The 21,399-nt window shown below is 50.3% G+C and overlaps 1 protein-coding gene across 1 annotated transcript in view; it reads left to right on the plus strand.

Moving 5' to 3' along the window:
- The window catches only part of Zbtb7c (zinc finger and BTB domain containing 7C), a 328,048-nt gene that overhangs the window by 60,283 nt on the left and 246,366 nt on the right, over positions 1-21,399 (plus strand). Inside the window, exon 2 of the mRNA XM_085833529.1 lies at positions 12,266-12,479. The gene's annotated coding sequence lies outside the window, so the exon portion shown is untranslated. The remainder of the gene's footprint in view (positions 1-12,265; positions 12,480-21,399) is intronic.

Here is a 21,399-nt window from a genome sequence, read left to right on the forward strand (position 1 = left end):
GCTGTGGATAGAGCAGGAGTGCTCTTGGAGGAGGCTCAGGCTGCTTGGCCTATGCTGTTTGCCTGCAGCCCTGGCACCAGCCTTGGTAGCTTTCTATGCTGCTCCTCTTTATGACCCCCCTATAACCAAGGTGGGATGGGGGAGGGTGTCCCAGGTGGGCAGCCACATTCGCTGCTGGAAAACTGTTTGACCGTTCGGAAGTGATAGCAAGGACACACTAAGGCACCTGAAACTGGGTGCTTTTCAGACTTCAGGTGTTTATAAGCTGCCTGGTGACCTGCTAAAGCAGCTCTTGGGCCCCACCTCCAGTGTGTGTCCCATTCAAGAGGGGTGAGATGCAGCACAGAAAGACCACATATGACAACTTCCCAAGTACTGCTTGCTGCTGCTGGTCTTTAAGGGCCTTGCAACACTCTCAGCCCCCTTGGACTTAGTCATTCACTTAGTCTGGTGAAGAACATATCCGCACCTACCCCAGTCAACTTCAATTAAGAGAACACATGGCTCACATGTCTGGGATGCAGGAGAGCAGGGGAGCAGGGGAGCAGGGGAGGCTAAACACTAAGAAAGTCAGGCATAAGGGGTGAGCATGTGACGGAAGTTTCCAGAAGCAGGTATTCCTTGGATAGTGGGCAGCATGCACACATTGCAAGGCTGTAGTTCATATAGACCAGTACTGTGCAGCAGCACCTCTAGAACTGCACAGTCTAGCACTGATGCTGATGGAGGAGGGAGAGGGCTCCCTGGCCTGGGTCAGGATAAGAACCAGGTCCAGAAACTCAAACAGGCTTTAGTTCATGACCCATCTGTGTGATGTGGTTTCAAGGCTAGATGTATGAGCTCTTTCTACCCCACTCGCCTTCCTCTTAGACTCTTTCTGTGTCATCCCCAGAGTTCTCAGAGGCTTATTTTATAAATCAGAGATGCCCGGGAAGAACAGTAACAACTTTGCTCCACTATCCTGAGTCACCTTGGAAGGTGAAGCCTCTCACCTCTAGGGGCCAGTGGATTGTGAACGCAAGACAGGTGAATATTGATGGACTTAGAGGCAGAGTGGCGAAGGCCAGGAACGGCAGAGATGGATGACACACTTGGGGCAGAGCTGTTCTACATAGAACTCTTCCCTGAGTCCAGAGTTAACATTCAGATGGTGTGAGGCCAGGAGCCCATATACCAAGAGGCATTGGAAGACATCATCAGGCACAGGGCCTGGATGCGTGCGGCTGCCGAGGAGCACGGAAAATCTGAGAGGTGTGAGAGCCAGTATTAGTTCATCTTTGCATAGACCTTGAGAGGCATACTGCTGTTCCCCAGACTGCCTGCTGTAGCCCCTCTTGTACCTAACCGGAGGTAGAAGGTAGAATTGCTACTAGACTTGCCAGTAAGAGCAAGAATCTACAAGTCTCTCAGATCCAGTTTTAAGTCAGATATGATCTGAAAAACCATGAGGGAAGAAAAACTCAATTCTTCTTGCATTTGGGAATGAGAGTCTGAAGAGAAGGTGCCAGGCAGGTTCTTTCGGCATGACGAATCAACTTTATATCCTTACGTTGGTTTGAATGAGAATATGGCCCCACGGGCTCATCTGCTTGAGTACTCGGTCCCTAGTCAGCGGAACTATCTGAGAAGGATTGGGAGGTGTAGTCTTGTTGGAGGAAGTGTGTCACTGGGAGTAACCTTTAAGGTTTCAAAAGTGCGCACCAGGCTCACTCGCTCTCTCTGTGCTTGCCATCTGTGGATCGGGATATAAAGCTCTCAAGTACTGCTTTAGTTCCATGCCTGCCTGCTTCCTGCCATGATGAGCACTGACTAACCCTTGGAAACTGTAAGCACAGTTTTGTCATACAACAGCAGCTGACACCTTGCTCTGGGCTTAGGGAAACACTTTCCGGCTTCTGACCCTCACAGCTGAGAGATGGATTCCTGTTGTTTAAGTCACCCAGTTCATGGAAATGTATCCCAAGAATAATACAGTCCCCAGATAGAATAACAATGAAACTCCACAAACAACCCAGTGCCACTGCAGCAAAGCTGATATCCTGCTCAAAGCAATGCAGAAAGTGCTCTCATTAGGGTAGGGTTGTCACACAGGACACAGCCCAAGAGGCTCCCAGTTTTTGAGCTGGGTTTTGCACACGCTAAGGGTAAGGATCTCAAGTAGCAGCAGATACACCAGGACTAAGTTCTCAGCACAGGGGAGACTTAACTACCCCAGAGGGACAAAGGGCAGGGACTAAGAGACAAAGCCAGAAGACAGAGGATGAGGGAAAAGGAGAGGGGACAGGGAAGAGGAGGAAGGGATATTTGCCCAGAGGGACAAAGGATTGCCTCTGGATGAGAGGAGACAGACATGGCCCACAGGCAGTTTATAAATGTAAAAGGGGGAAACCCCATGTTAGGGTGAGGTGTTTGAGTTTAATTAGGCATGCTAATTAGGTGCGCCAAAAGGGATTTGTGATTGTTCGACTTCGATATTTTGATAGACGGACTCTGGTAGTCGTTCTCAGGGGCAGAAGTGGCCAAATAAGGACTAAAGCTTGGTGGCTAGCTTTAGGAATATGGTTTTCAGCAAGGCAGAGGAAATGGGGGAACCCCGTTGTCAGTAAGAGCTGTGACACCCAGACCATCAGACCATCACATTAATGGGAGAGCCCACTGTGCCAAGGGCTTGCTGCGTACCAAGATACAATGGAAGGGTCCTGGTGGCTCTGTGGCAATCTTTTCAGTCTCTTCTCCTTAAACCTGACTGCAGTGGGCCAGGACTGTATCTCCACTCTAGCTCCAGCAGGGCCTGGCATTTTGAGATGCTTTGTTTTTGTGAGCCCTATGGACTGGGCCCCTTTCCCCAGCAGAACCTGCCCATGGTGAAGCTTGGTTCTTCCTCATGCTGTGCTTGGCCTGGGCACCATCCACATTCTAAGGTGTCTTAGAGCTTCTGCTCTGGCACCTGTGTGCCCCACCTCTTCTTCGGAGAGCACTGAGACCTCATCTGTCACCAGCCTGTCATCTCGGCATCATTCACTGCTGGTGTCCTTAAGCGGAAGAGCAAAAACGCAGCTACTCACGTTTGCAAAGCTGAAGCTAGATGGGGCTTAGGAGGCAGGAGAGAGGACAAAGCCAACAAGGAAGATGGAGCTCTAAGCTTCATCTTCTAGCGGTCGAGAGAACATGTATCATTTCCCACCATGTCCTTTGTCAGTGCCCATGATATCCTGGGAAATGGGCAAAGGGGACATTTATTTCCTCCGTGAGTCCTGGTTTGCATGGTGGGGAGGTGCCACCAAGCTACCCACAGACACCTCTCAAGCCTGCCTGCTGCCTGTCTCCAATGCCATTCAAGGGCTACACTCAGGGCCCCTCACTCCCCTGTACTGTGCCCTGCACACTTCTCACCACACAGGCCTCCTGTGCCTCTGCCCCACCCTTTTGGCTTCTTCCTGTGAGTTATTGGAGTAGAGGCTGCAGTGGACGCAGCCAGGTGACGTGTCTATGCTCTAACACCTAGAAACTGGACGTACCTCAGGGCTAATCCTGCCAACACCATCTCAAGGTGACACGGAGTAGTGCTTTCATCCTTAGGAACAGAGCAGCCAGGCAGCCACGTCCAGGAAGAGCTGGCAACCAGAAGTGTGGGCCTTGGGATGAGCAGATGGTTCACATCCATACGGCCCATTGGCAGGCTGTGTGACCTTTGGTCGATTACTCTTCGGAACATCTGTAAAAATGGGATTTGGACCAAGACCTATGATGACCCAGGGATGGGTGTGTCTGGGGCTGAGTTATAATCTGGGCCTGACTTCCAGTCTGGCTCCGGTGTCACGTGGGCTAAATATTCCTCTCCTCCCACGGGAACAAAGGCAGCAAAGCGGAGCTAGGCACTACAGTTCAGGGGCAGGGTTGTTTTCATGGCTGCTTGAACTTTCCCTCCAAGACTCCTGGCTCCTGGTATTAGTCTCTGGCAAAGTCTGTACTCTTTTTACAGTCCTGGCTCATTTTGGTGCTACCGTGTTACTCCCAGGCTAGGAAGGCAGGGCTCTGGGCTGGCAGAGGCTGCCAAATCTTCATGCCAACCCTCTTGGTGGGTGGAGGCTTGATCCAGCAGAGCTGGGGCCTTCCAGGCTTCCCAATCTTTCTCTGTCCCTGTGTTCCCTCACTTTCTATCCTTTGCCCCGATCCTGGCCTTCTTGGTCTCAAAGTGATATCTCTGTTTTGTCTCCAGAACTTTCTTTTTTATGTAAGGAATTTGGGGTGAGGGTGGGAGCTTTTCACAGATGCAGCTAGCATCACAGAACATAGACTGTCTGCACACAGGCAAACTGGAGATCTCATTTCTACTCATAATCCCCGGGTTCCTTGTTGGCTGTATCCCTGGGCAGGAAGTTTGGGTGTCCAGGGACAGCACAGGGGAGGGCTGCTGGCTCAGTAGTTGGCTGGGGCAGGAAAGAGAAGAGGCTGCTGGCTATGTGGCAAACCCACACTAGTGGAAATTGGCTCTTCTCAGAGTAGAAAGAGCAAGGCAGAGGCATGGCTTCTTTGGAGCCTGCAGGGAAAGATGGGAGCATGCCCACGCCCTCCTCTGCTCAGTGGTCCTGGGTCTAGATAGAAGCCCATCTCTGCCTTGGGGCGTCTGAGGGCTTCTTGGGGAGACAGGGAAGTGGGAACTGAGGCTTCTCTCTCACGTGGGAAGCGGTAGGCAAGTAGAGTGGAAGTGTGGTTTGGTTTGCACGAGTTGAGGTAAAAGTCTAACTGTGGCCTCATTTTCTTTTCTGATCCACGAAGATGTCGGCTCCTCTGATGGTCTGTAAATACGCTCTGGGAAAACCAGTCGGCAGGCAGTACTAAGGATGTGCCTGTTAGGGCGGAAGGGTCAGCATCCTGGCCTCTGCTCTCGAGCAGAGCTTAGACACAGCGTCAAAACAGGGAAAGCTCTTGGGTGCCTTGCTCCCAGGCACACTGTCTCACCCTGCCCAAGACCTGGTTACCAAGCCTGGAATTGCACATGAAGAACTAGGTGGGCAGTTGCTTTAGGCAGTCATGTCCAGACAGGCAGCATGGTGGCTGGGACCCTGAACTCACTGGGGAGATGAGGAAGAGAAGGCAAGAGAAGCCGGTGTGTCCGAGGCAGTGCCTGACAGGGTGAGATGAGACCAGAGGTGCTGAGGGTCTCGGTCTCCTAAAAGCTTTGCAGAACAAGATCTGGAGGGATGTACAAAAATGAATTTCATACTACACATTCTTCTCTACAAAAGGAAGAGAAGCCCGTAAGTGTTTTAAAAACATACTTTAAGCAGTAAGATTAAAATAAAATACACTTTCTTACTTAAGGGTGCGATGTTTAGTTATCTCAAAAAAAAAAAAAATCACTTTTCTGTCTGTAGTGTTAGCATCAAAAAGTGAGAAGCATCGGGGACTGAGGGATCACGAAACTCCAGATTCACAGATGGTGGAGCAGAGCTTCAGAGATAGGAGGTGACTTGCCTCAAGTTCTACACTCTGGTGGATGCTGAGCCAGGGACCTGAGCTTGGCTCACTGTAGGACAAAATGGGATGGGGGGTGATTGTGCAGACCAGGGTCGGGACTCTCCCCAGCCTCACCAGGTCAGCACCAAGACCTAGGGGGGACCCTGGGGAGCCTGAAACGTCTGTCCAGGATAAGTTGAGATTGCATCTTTGAGGCCTCAGTCAGGACTGAGTGCGGCTGGGAAGCCAGGGGTGCTACCTAGGGACCACCTGGGGTAGGTTGTCGAGAAGTGCAAACAGTCCAAATTGTAACAAAGACAAGACCATCCTCCTCCAGAATCCTCTGTCACAGCTGTTTGAGAGGAACCCACTTCTGGACTATTCTGAAAGGCAACAAAGAGGCAACTGCCAGGTGCGCCCGCAGTCTCCCAGGAGCCTGCTCCCGGGCGCTGGTTTTTGCATTCTGTTTCTTGCAAGAGGGGCCAAGAGGGTTGCAAATCCAGGCTGCCCGGCAGGTCTGCAGCAGTTTCTCACCCAGCATCTCTCCACACACTTCCTATTTTTACTCTTAATAACCACGCTCGGGGTTACCAAGGTCTCCCTGTTGCTATAGTGAGAGGTGATGGTGGCAGCCTTCCAAAGCGCTGGACTCTTGGCTCTAAGGGAAAGCACAATCCGAGTTGCTGTATTTTGGGGTTTGACTGAGAAGATTCAATTCTCCGTTTTCCAGCTTTTGAAACAATGGCCGCGTGTGCTAAAAAAAAAAAAAAACAAAAAACATAAAACCACAGTAACAAAGAATAATAGGCAGTTCTGGGGAGTGGGCATCTGAGAATATATAGAAGATAAATTTTAAATTACAAAGATGACAAAACTTCAGTAAAATATAGAAAATGACAAATAAATTAAAATAGACATTGCTAACACAGCCTCCATGGCTTCCACCGGCAGCCCCACCATCAGTGGACAAGCGTGCGCAGGCCAGTGCTGAAGACAACAAGCTATGAGTACTGTCAGCTCTTGGGGAACTGTGTTCTGGGGCTGCTTCCTGCAGAGTCATAATCGTAGGTCAGGTAAAATAACATAACATTACACAGCATCCTCTTCCTCTTTTTCCCCAGTGTTTCTCGAACCCTCACGGTCACCCCTGAACCATCACTGTCTGCCTAGGCTCCTCCTCTGATGTGGGTGACTGGCCACCTTGGTCCCCGTTTCTCTACCAGCATCCCCGTCTTCCCGATGCTAGCATGATCCTTGCTAATCAAAGGGTGGTCTCAGACCAGCAGAGTGACGTGCCTGGCCCCCAGGAAAGCATTGGAAATGTACATTCCCTTCGCACCTACCTGGGTCTACAAGTCAGTATCGGTATCTGTGTTAGGACAAGTAGTCTGGGAACCTTTGATCTCAAGTCCACATCCTCCAGTGCTGCAGGGTAGGAGGCAGAAACTGGGTGCACACACTACTGAACAGACAGAGGGAGTGAAGAGGCCAGGGGCCTGGCCAGTGGGATGCATTTAGGAGCGAGGGAGTAGAATATGTATGATTGACAACTCGGATCCAAGATGGCTGCTTGGATCTGGAGTGTGGGCTCCAGTAACACAATACCCCCTCCCTTTCACTCCCATCTCATAGATGAAGACTCTAAAGCACAGAGAGGTCTACATGCTTACTCAGAGTCACACAGCTCATGGGTATAGTAAGACTAGGATTCAGATGCAATTCCATAGTCTTCCCCCCACCTTTTACTGGATATTTTATTTATTTACATTTCAAATGTCATCTCCTTTCCAGGTTTCCCCTCTGGAAACCCCCTATTCCATCCCCTCTCCCCCTGCTTCTGTGAGGGTGCTCCCCCACCTACCCACCTGCTCCTGTCTCCCCGCCCTGGCATTCCCCTACATAATTGCCCTGAGATGTGGCCCAGAGTTCCAGCTGAGCAGCAGGATGAGGAGGCTGGTTTCTACCAGTGGAAAATGGAGTCACTGGAGTCTGTGTGGTTACTGATAGACTTGAGTCAGGACTCAGACTCGGAACGCTTTTAGGTACCAAACTGATAGGCTTTGCACACTGAAGCATCAAGGCAGGAAGTTGGTCTGTGCTCTGGGAACAGTCTCTCCTTCCACACTGACCCCTGATTCCACCCCCTTTCCACCCCAAGCCCCTGTGCACTCAAAGCCAATTTCCTTCCTCTTTCCTGGTGGGAAGATACAAGGGTAGATAGCTCTTTCTCAAATCAGGAAGCAATAAAGCAATAAATCCAACCCTTCCCTTCTATAGCAAGTAACCAGGCCCGGAGAACTCGGGTGCCTACTGAGGCCACGCCCTGGACAGTTGCATGATGGTAGGCCCTTTGTCTCCGGTGGCTCCAGTACCTAGCCAGCCTGTACCATGGTGTTGACTTCCTAAATCAGTATCACTTCTGCCTAAAGCTTAGGCAGCAAGATGCAGCTCACACACTGGTGTGGAATAAAATATCTGCTTGCTGGTAAAGATCCAAGCCTTGCAGAAGTGTGTCCTGAGACTCTTGAGACAGACAGCTGTCCTCTGGGACTTTCCTTTCCCACTTCCCAAGGGTAGCCACTTAACATAGCCCTCTCCTTCGTTTTTTTTTTTTTTTTTTTTTCCTGCCAGCCATTGGGTTGTACAGGATCCCTGCCACGACAAGGCTATTTTTAACAAGCATCCCAGGCTTCAGGGGGTTGAGGAGCAGGGTAGAAAAAGAGATTCTATTTGTATATCTTTAATCCATGCACATTTGAAAAGGCACTGGTGAATTCATCCCTGCTGCAAGGGTTGTGGGCAATTGATCAGGCGCTGGGTAATCCTTTTTCTTCCCTTAACAAGGATGCAGGGATTCCAGGGGCTGGGGCCATGCTTCCCACTGCCTGGCAGTCTCTAGATCCCACTGCCCCATGCTCTCTCTCTCTCTCCCTCTCTCTCTCTCTCTCTCTCTCTCTCTCTCTTTCTGCCTGGAGAATGCTTGCAGAGTCTCCTGGGCCAGGGAGGTCTGGGAACCTGACTCTCAGTGCCAAGCTCATATTTAGAAACGTCTCCAGCCAGACTTTGGCGCCTTTCCTACATGGGCTCTGGACGGTGCACACGCGCGGGCACACACACACACACACACACACACTCATATCTACTGCCCCCAAGCAGGCAGATTCTGAGTAAGTAAGTCCCTATTTGACAATAAGCATGTGGAGGAGCTGTGGAAACCTGTACCCCTTGGGCAAAATGGGGCATGCATAGGTGGACCGTGGACCACAGGGGGTAGGAAGAAAGATGGCACAAGCTTGGGATGGGCAAATGGTTGTGGGAAAGGAGTTCTAGCTCTTGGTCCACCCTATGCCCACTTTCTGCATCCCTTCCCCAGGTGCCCAGGGCATGCCCTTGTCTCAGAGGGACTTTCTGACTCTCAGTGGGACAGAGCGTGTCCTGTCTTTCCATCCCCTTTCTCTTTCGACCTCCCTAATCTGTGGAATAAGACCAAGGCTGCCTGCATCAGGCCTGTCCCTTCTCCTCTCTGTGCAGGGCTGGGTCCTCAGTGTCTCTGATGGCATTGGTGCAACGTGGCCAGGGGAGCAGTCACCCTCCCGTCTCCCCCGCTCCAACTCTTCCTAGGCTTTCATCCTGCAGAGCCTTCTGCTTTTGATGTCAGCGCACAGTGCTGGCTGGCTTGGTTGCACCCAGCATACTTTACCCAGTAGTACTCTTAGGTGACGGACACCATGCCTCCACCCCGTGAAAGCTCTCTTTCTTTTCAGCTCGTTCCTTTCGGGGGAGGCATGCTGGTTCCCTGCCTCTGCTGTTTAATGAGCAACAGCAGGGCAGGCCCTGCATCTGCCTGGTGGTGGCCTTGAGACCTGAGAGGTGCAACTGTGGGAGATGGGGCAGGAGGCTTTCTGCTCTGGAGATATATAGCACAGCACCCTGCTCCTCTGCAGCTCTGCCTGGAACCACAGGGACGTGTTCTCCAAATGCTTGTTGGAGAAGAGGTTGTATTTCCATAGTCCTATATCCTGAAGGCTCAAGGAGTTGACTGTCCTCTCCTCTCATCATAGGCAAGACTTCTGAGAACGATCAGGGAGACTGGGGAGACATTTTCTATGTATCTCCTCCAGCCAGCTACACGGTAAACATGCCCCGGGCTGAATAAGTGAGGAGGGAACAAAGGGGAGCCCAGCCTCGTCAAACGGATCCCAAACTGAGCTGAGGCACTGTAAGAAGGTGACTCTGTGGGGTTCAGGGCGTCCTTGGGGACCAGCCCCAGCTCCTCCATTTATAAGAAAGTTCTGAGGGTCAGAGGAAGGGGGGAGGGTGCCTCAAATCCATCGACAGACCTCCAAGGCCAGAGGATGGTGAGATCTGGAGCCGAGCACAAGGCTGCCCTAGGTATCTCTCGCCCTTGGGGAAATTGCCTTTTCATATGGTTGGGGGTGGACATTGCAATTTTTCTTTGAGGGTTAATTGTTTGGCTGACAGCACAGATAATTAGGACTGAGAATCCTGGAGCGAGGGTGACAGCACCATCTGCTGCGAATATGTTTCAGCCCCACCCCACAGGAGGGCCAGGATGTGCTAGCCCTGCACACACATACCCTGGCCACAGAGGTGTGGGTGTCCAGCCATTTGCTGTCAGTCCAGTATAGAATGACTCAGCTGACTGAGTCACTGGTGGGCCAGGATAGTGGCCTGCTTTGTAAGGGCGGCTCCTTCCCTTCTCCCACTCGTGTACACACATGGGTCTCAATTAGCAAGTACCGATAATACCGGGAGCTGATTTTGGATCCTCCTTGTGGTGTAATATGTTGTACCTGGTCCTCTGCTGGCCGGAGGCAGGCATGAGGAGCTACAGAAACGATGGAGCCATTAATGTTTGGGCTAATCTTCCTGCCTCCTTCAGGATCGCCCACCTGCCCTGACTCACTAACCTTAGCCTGTGCTGCTTGCTACAGAATCGGGCTAGCCCTGGCTACCAAGGCCAGGTGCATGACCTGGGAGAAGGTCCTGTGTGTCAGAATCAAGCTGAGAAATCTGTCCAGAGTAGGGGCCCTTTCTTCCCGTGGGCGGGATCCTGTGGGATTACCCTTCTCTCGTTCAGTTCTCGGGTAGATCACGTGCGTTAGAGAGCATGTGAAGCGTACGTGTGCTTTTCAAGGGGGTCATAGGGATCATAGTACCATCTTGCCTTCCGAAGAGGCTACAGATCCGCCATGCTGCTCCAGACCCGCCATGCTGCTCCAGATCCGCCATGCTGCTTGCTGCCTCTTGAAGAAGGTCCTCAAGGGCAGCGCTGTGGGCCAGGTAGCTTGGAGGTTAGGGAGTTAGCAGCGCCTGAGTCGTGGCCAGTTAGTTCTCTTTGACCAGAGGATGCTCCTCTGTGTCTTTTCAGCTCATGCCTTTCTCTGCCTCATGTCCTGCGCCCTGCGCCCCTCACCCTGTGCCCCGTACGTACCCCATGCTCCTCACCCTGCGCCCCTCGCCCCTCTCTCTTCGTACTCCTCAAAGCCTTCCCCAGGAGAAGACCCAAAGAGTAATTATCTCTTACCCACTCCCCAACAAAGGGGGTGGCCACTGTTCCTCCTTGCTTCATTTTCAGTCAGCCCTCCTCCTCTGGGGATCACCTGACATTTAGACGAAATTAAGCTAGCACAGGGAAGCTTCCTAGGAAAAAAACCCAGATATTTAAAAGTTGGAAATAAATGCCAGCCTTGACCATTTTACTGTGTGACGTTTAGTCATCTTCTCAACCTCTCTGTGCTTCTCTTTCATCTTTGAAACAACTCCTCACGGAACTACTACAAAACAGGACGCAAAATCATTTTTTTGGGGGGCAGTTATTATACGAGTGGCACGTAAGGTCATTGTCACCTTGCTTTGATGGTCCATGTAGGCAGGAGGGGAGGATGTATATTTGGATGTGTGTTCTTTGCCACCTGCATCTTGTGCATGGTGCCTCCTCTTGGGCATCTGGGCTACAGCCCCTTCTCAGCAGCGGGTCCACTCAGGCCAAGAGGACCCCGCGTGCATCTCAGCCCTGTGGGCAACAGAGCTCCCCCAAGCCTGATGCAGCCTGGGGGCGGGGCTGAAGTCATGGTCTTGGCCCTGACATGTCAGGAATCAGTGGGAGCCGTGTCAGGGTCTTTGTCCCTTTACATCGGGAGTTTTCTCTTTCTTCTTGCCTCTTCCTTTGAGGTAAAAGGGCCGGAAAGACATTCATCATGGGCCACAGGCCAGTTGTCTTCCTACGGCTCCCAGCCTCAAACACCCCAAAGTCTTGCCCCCCGGATATGGCAAGAGGGGTGTGTCCTGTTTTCTGGGGCTCTCACTGGCAGAGTAAGAGTGTCCATTTCCTTCCTCTTGGGACACTGGGACAGCTAGGGGGGGCTTGATGACTGCTCTGAACGGAAGCTTGAATGACGGTTAGCAGTTGGATACCTGATTGAAAAGGGAGTCTTTGAAGTAGGCAGAATGAGGTATGCAGAAATAAGAAGTCAGGAATAATGGGTGTACATGTGTATGCATGTGTGTGTATGTGCATGTGTGTAAATGTGTGTGTGCATGTGTGTGTGAATGCATGTGCATGTGTGTGTGTGTATTTGCGTGCATGTGTGTGCCTGTGCATGTACACTCAAGCCCTGAGCCTATGGTCAGATCACTGTCATGGGAAACCCTACATGGCTTAACCACCAGGTACCATGGGATCTAATAATAAAAACAATAAGAGGCTTAGGTCAAAGACAGTTCACTCCTGGACTTGTACGCCTGGGCCTAATTGTGATGGAGACCTCTGTTCTCCTTGCAGATCTCCTCGGAAGCAGCTGGATCTCAAGTCTCCCCACCCCTGAGGATTCAGCCAGCAAGGAGGGGAAAGAGGATGGCACGGGGCTTACCCAGGGCTGAGCAGTGAGCCGCAACTCTTTGAACCTGGAGCTCCGACTGGGAGGCTCTACCATTGGAGTGACTCAGGAAGAATTGATGCTCTGGCCCCCAGCGACATGTACATGGTGTAATGACAGGTAATGAACCTGAAGCTCGGCTATCCTTTATCAATGATATGGCAGATAGGGGAATATATCAGCTTGTATTGGGCACACAATGTCAGCCTCAGGAAGATAACTGTGCAAACAAAGCCCATGAAGCCCGATAAGATGATAGATGGACACCTTCGAGTTATTTGTTTTTACCCATGTGCTTGTTGAAGCCGGGTACTGGAAGATTTAGCAGCAGCCGAGTTCACTTCCTATGCCTTGTGGGAAGGCCTGGCACCTGGGTTTTGCATGCAGCATATCTTATTTGAGGGATGTGGAGTACAAACAAATCAAGAAGTCACAATTGTCATGAACTCCTGCAGGAAGCAGGGGGCTTATGTCAGCAAGGAAATTGAGCTAATGAAGGGCAAGGGAGGTCTTATACACCCGTGATGCATGAGGGGTACGCCAGGCGCTTTGCACCTTGGGATCACCTCAGGGTTGGTTCAGACAGCTAGAGTTCTGGTGCTCATGAAGAATAGAAAAGTGTGCTGTGCCCACTCCTTCAAGGGTGCCAGGGCAAGTCGGGGATGGGTGAAACAGCTGGGAGGGCTTGTGTGGGCACATAGAGGAGACATGCAGGACTTAGCAGGTTCTGTGGGTCTAGCAGTTTATTTTAGGATCTAGCCAAGGCAGGAAGCATCAGGCGAATCCCTAGGGCCAAGAAGGCATGACATCCTGAGACTAGAGGGACAGGGCCGACAGAGCTGGAAATGCCAGGATAGAACTGCTACTACTGTTTGTCTGGTCTGTGCCACTTGTGACATGAGGGTGACACTCTGGCAGCCTCCCCCATGGGGAACAAGGAAGGCTGAGACAGATGCAAAAATAGCTTGAAGTCTTGGGAAATGACCTGGGGCAATGGAGGAAAGGTCAATGTCTAGCTGCAGGAGGCCGGAGAGGGAGAGGGTGTGGCGAATTCCATCCAGCTCAGGCTAGGGTTGAGGTCTTGGTCAGAGCCAAGGTCTGGGGAGGAGCAAAGCATTAGGACTTCTGGGTGGTCTTGCTTTGAGTCAGTCAGAAAGAATAGGTGGAAAGAATTTAGCGAGCTAAGCCCCTCTCTAGGAAATGGATAGGCTACTGGCCTCAGGTGGTGGCACACTAGACTCCTACCAACTGGGGGTGTGGGAGCAGTGGGAAGGAGAGGAACTTGAGTACTTGGGGCAGTGGGAGCTGGCTATGCCTTGGGGTAGGGGAGGCAGCTGAGAGGGTTCTGGGTTAAATAAGACTCTGAGCTATTAGTGCTGAGCCTCATGGTTCACATTCCCACCCTTGGGGGAGCTGCTGATCTGCACATTTCTGCCTGGGCTGGGGATTGGCCAGTGCTGTCCCTGAGAAGGGTGTTTAGTGGGGGGTGGGGGTGGGATCTGGGCCTGAGTGCAGCAGCAAAGGTCCTGCCCTGCAGGGATGGGCTAGGATTCTCTCCGTGTGTGTTTTCAGGGCTCATGGCCTCATTGTGCTGATTAACCAAATATTTACCAAGCACTTATTACATAAGTCACACTTCAGTCACCGAGACAAAACAAGTGACAGAGACAGCTTAAGATAGGAAGGGTTTATTTTGGCTCACGGTTTGAGGGGGCACCGTTCATCATGGCAGGGGGCATCACGGTATCTACAGATGCTTGCTCTCTGTGAGAACCAGGAAGGAGAGAGCGTAGACTGGAACCAGAGCTAGGCTATAAACTCCAAACCCTGCCACTACAGCCTTATATCTACCTGCCAGTCAGCCTTGTATCTTAAAGATTCTGTAACCTCACAATACAGCAGCCCCAGCTGGGGATGGAGGACATCAAGCATCAAACCTTAACCTCTCTCCTGTTCTGAGCATGAAGCCTGAGCTCCAGAGAGCAAGGTGTGTCTTAGGTAGGGTTCCTAGTTCTGTGATAAAACTCCATGACCAAAGCAATATGGGGGGAGACAAGGTTTATTGCTTCTTATAGCTTATAGTCTGTCATCAAGGGAAGTCAGGGCAGGAACCTGGAGGCAAGAACTGACAGAGGCCATGGAAAGATACTGCTTACTGCCTTGCCCCTCTTGGCTTGCCCAGCCTGTTTTTCATATACCTTCCAGGGTGGAATTACCCACATCAATCACTGATTTAAAAAAACATATATACCCCACAGGTTTGCCTACGAGCCAATCTGGTGGGGACATTTTCTCATATGAGTTTCCCTCTTCCCAAATGACTATAGCTGTATCCGGTTAACACCGTAGCTTCATGTGGGGCAGAGGAGACAACACAGAACCAGGTTCAGGCCTCAGGCGTCTCAAGATCCTGTCTTCAAATGTGTAAAGCTCCGCCTTTCTCAGGTGGCTCAGAAGAACAAAATGAAACAGAGCATATACCCTACTGAGCATCTGGCCCACAATAAGTGATCAATCCATTGAAATTATTTCATTATTGGGTTCTCATGGGTAGGAGTGGGGCTTGGAGATGTTCGCTCTACCTGGGGCTTCTGGGAGAGGACAGATTTACAAACCTGGCTATCAGAGGTGTTCCGGCCACTTGCACGGGGGTCAAGGTAGAAGCCTAGCACTCAGAATTGCTAACCGCATGTTGAATGTTGGGGCAGAAGCTGGGCTCAGAGAAAGACAGCAGTGAAACGAGGCATTCGGAAATTTGGAGTGATGTTGAGCAGAGAGAACATTCTCATGGTTCTTGGAGAGTCTGTTTCTGTATCCCATGTAGGTTCTCAAGTGCAGGGGAAGCGGGTGACAGAAGCCCACATAAATCTGGAGGTTGGGACCAGCCACAGGAAGAAGCCATGAGAGTTGCTTTAAATTTGTTAGTAGCTGTATTGGAAAAAAAAGGAAAAATTAGCTAGGGTAATTGATTTTAACAATGTGTTTCATTTAACTCACTATAGACCACTATACCTTCAACACATAATCAATACACAATTACAAAGGAGATGTGTTATTCTTCTTCCTACAGAGCCTTTGACATGCTGGATGTGTCTTATGCTTAATAGACCATCTCAGTTAGGACATACTGGATGTTTCTTACACTTAATAGACCATCTCAGCTAGGACTGGCAACAGTTCAAGAACTTGGTGGCCACATGTATCTAGTGGCAACTGGGTTGTTCAAGACAGCTCTAGAATCTAGAGTCTCTTTCCAAGAAGCAAGTGGAGGCCAGGTGGATCTAGAGCCAAACAAGAACAGAATTTACTGTCGTGTAACCTTCTTACAAAATGTTTATAGTGTGTCTCTGGAGAAATTTGTAGTAGTGGTGGTCTCACTGTGTATCTGACCATGACCTTGAACTCCTAATCCTCCTGCTTCCACCTCCCAGAGTCTAAGATATCAGGTCTGAGCTACCATGCCTAGCTGCAAGAGATGTCTCAAATCACTGTTATCAATGGTTTCTTGAGGTCTCTGGTGTCAGTGTGGCTCCTGGCTCCCCGGGGGTTGTTGACTCAAGTCTCTGCCGCTTGAGAGTTCAAGGCTGAACTTTAGGGAGTGTCTAAAATACCCTAAAGCATCCACCAAAAGTGGAACAAATAATTTCTATTAGGCCAGGTAACCCCGAAGACTAAATAAAATGGTGAGCCACTGCCGTGTGAAAACTTGGTGTCGAGAAATAATTCTTTTTATTTTTTGTAAATCAAATGGAAACAAATGTGAGTTCCTTTACAGGCTGAAGTTGACAGACTTCCCAGCAGGCATTTCTGCAGTCCTGTGTCTGACCTTCCCGTGCATGAGAACTCTAGGCTTTGCAACTCAGAAAATATGGGAGGGTGGCCAGCCCTCGGCCCATGGGGAAGCTCCAGACCCCTGTGGCTATCTGGAGCCAGTCTGCCCATGTCTGTCCTCTCTTGGGTGTTAGAATTGACAAAGTGCACCCAATACAGTGAAGACTGCCAGGCAGTCTGAGGCCCAAGTCATCCTACGATGTTGGGGTCCCACCCGGTGATCCCCTGTGAGAGTTGCCCTTCAGTCCTGCTTTTCTGACTTCTGCCTCAGCCTTTGAAACAGGGACCCAGCCCTATTGTGGCACACCCCTCTCTCCCCTCCCAGCCATGAAGATACAACTAACTCCTTAGGATAAGAAAGCCCATACGTCATTGTCAAAAACCATGGCTGCTCTCTCTGGGAATGGGGGGACGACGTGCATTTATTATTCCGTGACGATCCTCTGCAGTTGCCCCTGGCACCCAGCAACAGCAGAAAGCAGTAATTGCTGTGTTTTTATTAACACAGTGTCCTACATGTGTCGCTGGGACTCTACAAGGTCAACTTCCCCTGTGCTCAGGCTCCGTCCGAAGAATGCATTAAATAATTTTTGCCTTCTGGGGTTTTTTTGTTTCTTTTTTTGTTTGTTTGGTTTTTTTTTTTTTTTTTGTTCTGAGACTCACATGAATGCTTGTGTGAGGGAGGCTTTTGTAGAAACAGCAGGTGTTTATAAGACTCTGGGTTCCTCCAAGGGCTGCCCGGCCTCAGAGCCCAGCTGGAATTGCGGCCTTGATTCCTTGTCCCCAATTTCAAGACGGTGCATCCTCTCTCCCCTTCTAATATCCGGTTGTGCTCCAGGCAGTGTCCTCTCAGTAGAGTGCTCCTACGGGGTGCTCCACCTCCACTCTTTCTCCTCTGGAGGAGGGAGGGTTCGTTTGGTGGTGGTGGTGGCAAGTGACCACGACATCTTTATTTTCCCACCCTGCTAGGTGAGCTCTCTAGCCAGGGTGTTCTGGTTGTTCACAATCTGTCCTTGTACAAAGCAAGGCTGTGGATCTGAAGGAGCCCTGTAGGTCTTTCTGCCTCTTTAGTCTGGGACTGGGGAGGATTGTCTGGTGTGGAGGAACAAGATCAGGAGATGCAGGTAGATGCTGTGGAAAGTAGATGGGCCTTGCAGGAATGAGGGGGAAGCCTAAAACAAATGGAATTTTCCCGGGCTCCTGGCCCTGAGTGGCACTCTCCAGGTTGAGCGCGCTGGACCATGTGCAGTGGAATGAGGGCCTCTGGTGCTCACTGTGGTGGTGGCACTGTGCTGTTTCAGAATAGAGTTTCTCCATAGCATCCCAGGGGGTGCCTGCTTCCTGTTTGATGGGTCCTAAGCCATTGAATTTCAATGAATCGCAAGAGACTCTAAAACCAGTGTTGTCATGGCTTACTATCTATTTTAGAAGGTGGTATGGCAGGCCCACTTGGGTGGCAGTGTGTGAGGGAGGGAGACACAGAATCCAGCACATGTAGACAAGAGTGTTACTCCAGCTCTTCTCAGTTGGCCGTGTGGCCCTGCCTGCACGGATCTCTGAGCTTTTCCTCTGTAACTTCCCTCCCTGTTAATGGATGTGAAGAGGAAGTATAGGGCAGTAGTTTCACACTGTGTCAAGCCACACCCCCACCTTGAAAGAAAGAGGCTCGAAGGTGGGTCAGTGGGTTGGTGGGTCTCATGGCCCAAGGTTGCTGAGAACTGGGGTACCTCCCTTTCCATGCTGAGTCTCTAGGGGGTTGCTCACTGCACAATCAGTCTCTGTGCTGCTTCCTGGGGGCTCCCAGGGAGCAGCTACCCATGTAGTAACTCAAATTTTGGAACAGGGAGAGGCAGACAGCCACATTGCCCTTGACTGACAACCTTCATACATGTACTTAACAATTTTAATTTTTCATGATTCTTCTGATAAAAATAGTGCCCAACTAAAAACAAAAACATTTGTATTTTCCATCTCCTTAATTAGCTTCTAATTTGGGGGTTCTTATTAGCTTAAAATCATCTCACTGAAATGGCCCTCAGATGAGGGGAAAAACATGCGATGCACAATCAATTCCAGCGAGATCTTCCTATTTAATTATGCTGATTGGCGCACTAGAGACCCCCCCACCCCACATCATGAGCCTCTCAGAATAAGCTTGATTTGTGAGATCTGGTTTTTAAAATTTTGGGGATGCATATTTATCATGTTCAGCCCAGTGTTGTTCTCCTTGAGGTTCTGACTTATCACCTGGGAAGTGGGAAGAAGACCCCAGGGGCTTTTAGCTTGAACGTCCTCCAGTGGACTCCTTGGGAGCACAAGGTCTTCCATCTGTTTGGCAGTCAAGAGGCAGGCTAGGGAAGTGTGAGCTGGTGGAATTGTAGGGCTGGGTGATAGAGGAAAGTTTCCATGAGACCATTAAAAAGGCTAATTCTGTGTCAGAGATGTTTCCAGAACAAAATTCTAGAATGTGCTATTCTTCAAAGACACTAGGGAAACTAATTGATCAAAGAGAGTTGTCTCTCATGCTCCAAAGCCATGGGTCAGTGTCAGCTTTGCTGAAAATTGGGTAGCCGGCCGGATACAATGAGAAACTACCTGTGTATAAAAATAAATTTTTTAAAAGATATATTTATCATTATATATAAGTACACTGTAGCTGACTTCAGACACACCAGAAAAGGACATAGGATCCCATTACAGATGGTTGTGAGCCATCATGTGGTTGCTGGGATTTGAACTTGGGACCTTCAGAAGAGCAGACAGTTGCTCTTACCCACTGTGCCATCTCACCAGCTCCATAAACATAAATTTTGAAAGGAAGGAAGAATCAGAGAGATTTCCCACCAGGGTCCAGAGCTCTTCTGTGGACTAACAGCTATTGGTGCCTCTTTGGGCCTCAGCCTTCCCATCCATAAAATGAGCTTCAGACCACCTGCCTATACCTCACAAGAATGTCGTGGCTTTGTACAGTCAGAAGCCCAGGATCAAAGGTTAGGGTTTGAATCTATTTGGTGCTGATTCCCGAGACTCTTCAACCTGCACACATTTGCTTGCAGGCTTGTAGTGCCTGTCTCTGATAGAGTACCATCCAATACTGTGTGTAAGGCCCTATGCAGAGGGCATCATCCAACGTTACCCAGAGGATGGTAGTCAGTAGGCGCTACACACTACAATATGGAGGCAGCGAGATAAAGGGGACTCATGATAGAGTCGGGGCTGCAATGAGAGTCAACAGAGGACCAGAGAAGCCATTCTGATATGGAAAGATGAATGGTACAGATTCAGAGCAAGTTGGAATTGCACTTAGCCAGGGTGGTCTGTGATGGGTGGACTGGGAGCCACCCACTGTTTCTGATCATGACCTCACAGTTGCAGTACCATCCTGCACTCCTGGAACTACCCCTCCCATCGTGAAGCCCAGTTCATAAACTTTGTGTACATTCCTGAGCACGGGACTAGGCCCATAAGTCCCTCCTGTGCAGAGCAGGGTTGATGGTCTTCTCCTGGCCCTTCCAGCCTCTCCCATCTTTTTTTTTTCTTTGACTCCATCTCCACCGGTTCCCCAAGAGGGTCTAGGGTTGAGCATCCATCCACACACATCCTCACTCCTGCCTCCTCTTTAAGCCGTGGACCAGAGCAATGCAGTGTGACCTGGACGCCTGCCATCATCATGCCATCCCTTGAGCGTGAGCACACCACTCAAAAGACAAAATCACTAGGGAGGGGGGTAGCATTGGCTTAAGTGGAGGTGAAAGGAGGCGAGGCACCCAGAAAGTGGGCTTGGTTTCCTGGGTGCAGAGAGCTGCTTGGAGCACTGACTCTCCTGGCTCATGGGGTCACTAGCACTGGCTGTTTCCAAGCCCATCCTAGCCTTTTATTTGTACAGCAGAAATGAAAGCCAAGACTAGAGAGGGTCATGCCAGGCTGGGTATGCAGCAAGGTCTATCCAGTACCCTGCCTGACCCAACCCATGCCTGGATTTACAGAGCTGTTGGATTCATGCCCTGCCCTTGGTAGTCCTGGATGGACATAGCTTAGCTCATGAGGTAGGGTCTGTTGTAAGTACTGTTAGCTAATGTTGTTAGTACTGATGTTTTGGGCTGAGACTTGCACAGCATCTGGTCCAAAGTTAGACCCACTTTGTGAACCTGCCTGAAGCCAGAGAGCATGTGTCTTCTCCAGTGTGATATACGGTACCATGTCTCCCTCCTGGCATTGTGGTGGTGACAAAGCTCTTGGCTCTGGGGCCTTAACAATGTTCATTTCTTGCTTCTTTCATCTTGGTCACCCTCAGCCTGGGAACGGGAAGGAACTGACACCACCCTTTAACTATGAAGAGATGGTTTAGCGGGCAGTGCATACTTGGGCTCTTCAGAGTATAAAGAATCGGTCCAACAGTTAAAAAAAAAAAAAAAAAAACAAAACAACTGCATGCACATTCACCTATGCGCCCACCCTCTGAAACTGCACCTATAAGACAAAAGTCTCAGAGCAGCAGAAATGCGTCTGCCTCCATCATGGGCAGGTGGAAGAGACATCAGCAACCCTACCCCATCCCCCATGTGGCCTGAGAAGCTGAAGTTCTGTTCTACTTTTCCAGAGGAGCCAGTTGTATTACCAACTCAAAAACCAACAGGAAGTGGAGTGGAACCGTCCCATGTTGATAAGACTTGATTGACAAGTTAACAATATTTGTTAATTGATCCATGTGCAGCCTGCCTTTTCAGCAGCCTTCAGGGAAACAGGCTTATTATTCCGCTAGAGAGATGCTCAGTCCTTGGGGAAGCCTCCCTGGCTCCCTGATGCATTTGGAGTCACTGGTCTTCCCACTCCTTGGGTGACTGCTGGGGCTGACAGCAGCCATTCACTCACCCACTCACTGCCAGGATATTTGTGACTCAGCACTTGCTCCAGCCTTTGTGACTCAGCACTCATTCCAGGCTGTGACTTACAGTTAATGGTTCATTTTTTTAAATGAACACGTGTCTGGAGTCTTCCATCGGTCAATGGCTGGTGTTTAGGAAGGAAGTGGTAGTATTGATTTGACAGTCATGAATGAGCTCTGGAGTGTCAAATCTACCTCTTTTCCTTTTCTCTGTCCCTTCTCCCTCCATCCCTTTCTCTCTGTCCCTCCCTGGGAGGCACAACTTGACACAAAGCCAGAGTCATTTAGGAAGAGGGGACCTCAGTTGAGAAAATGCTCTCACCA

The sequence above is a fragment of the Mus caroli genome, unplaced genomic scaffold, assembly GCF_978045245.1.
Source record: "Mus caroli unplaced genomic scaffold, Mus_caroli_1 scaffold_19, whole genome shotgun sequence".
NCBI classification, from domain to species: domain Eukaryota; kingdom Metazoa; phylum Chordata; class Mammalia; order Rodentia; family Muridae; genus Mus; species Mus caroli.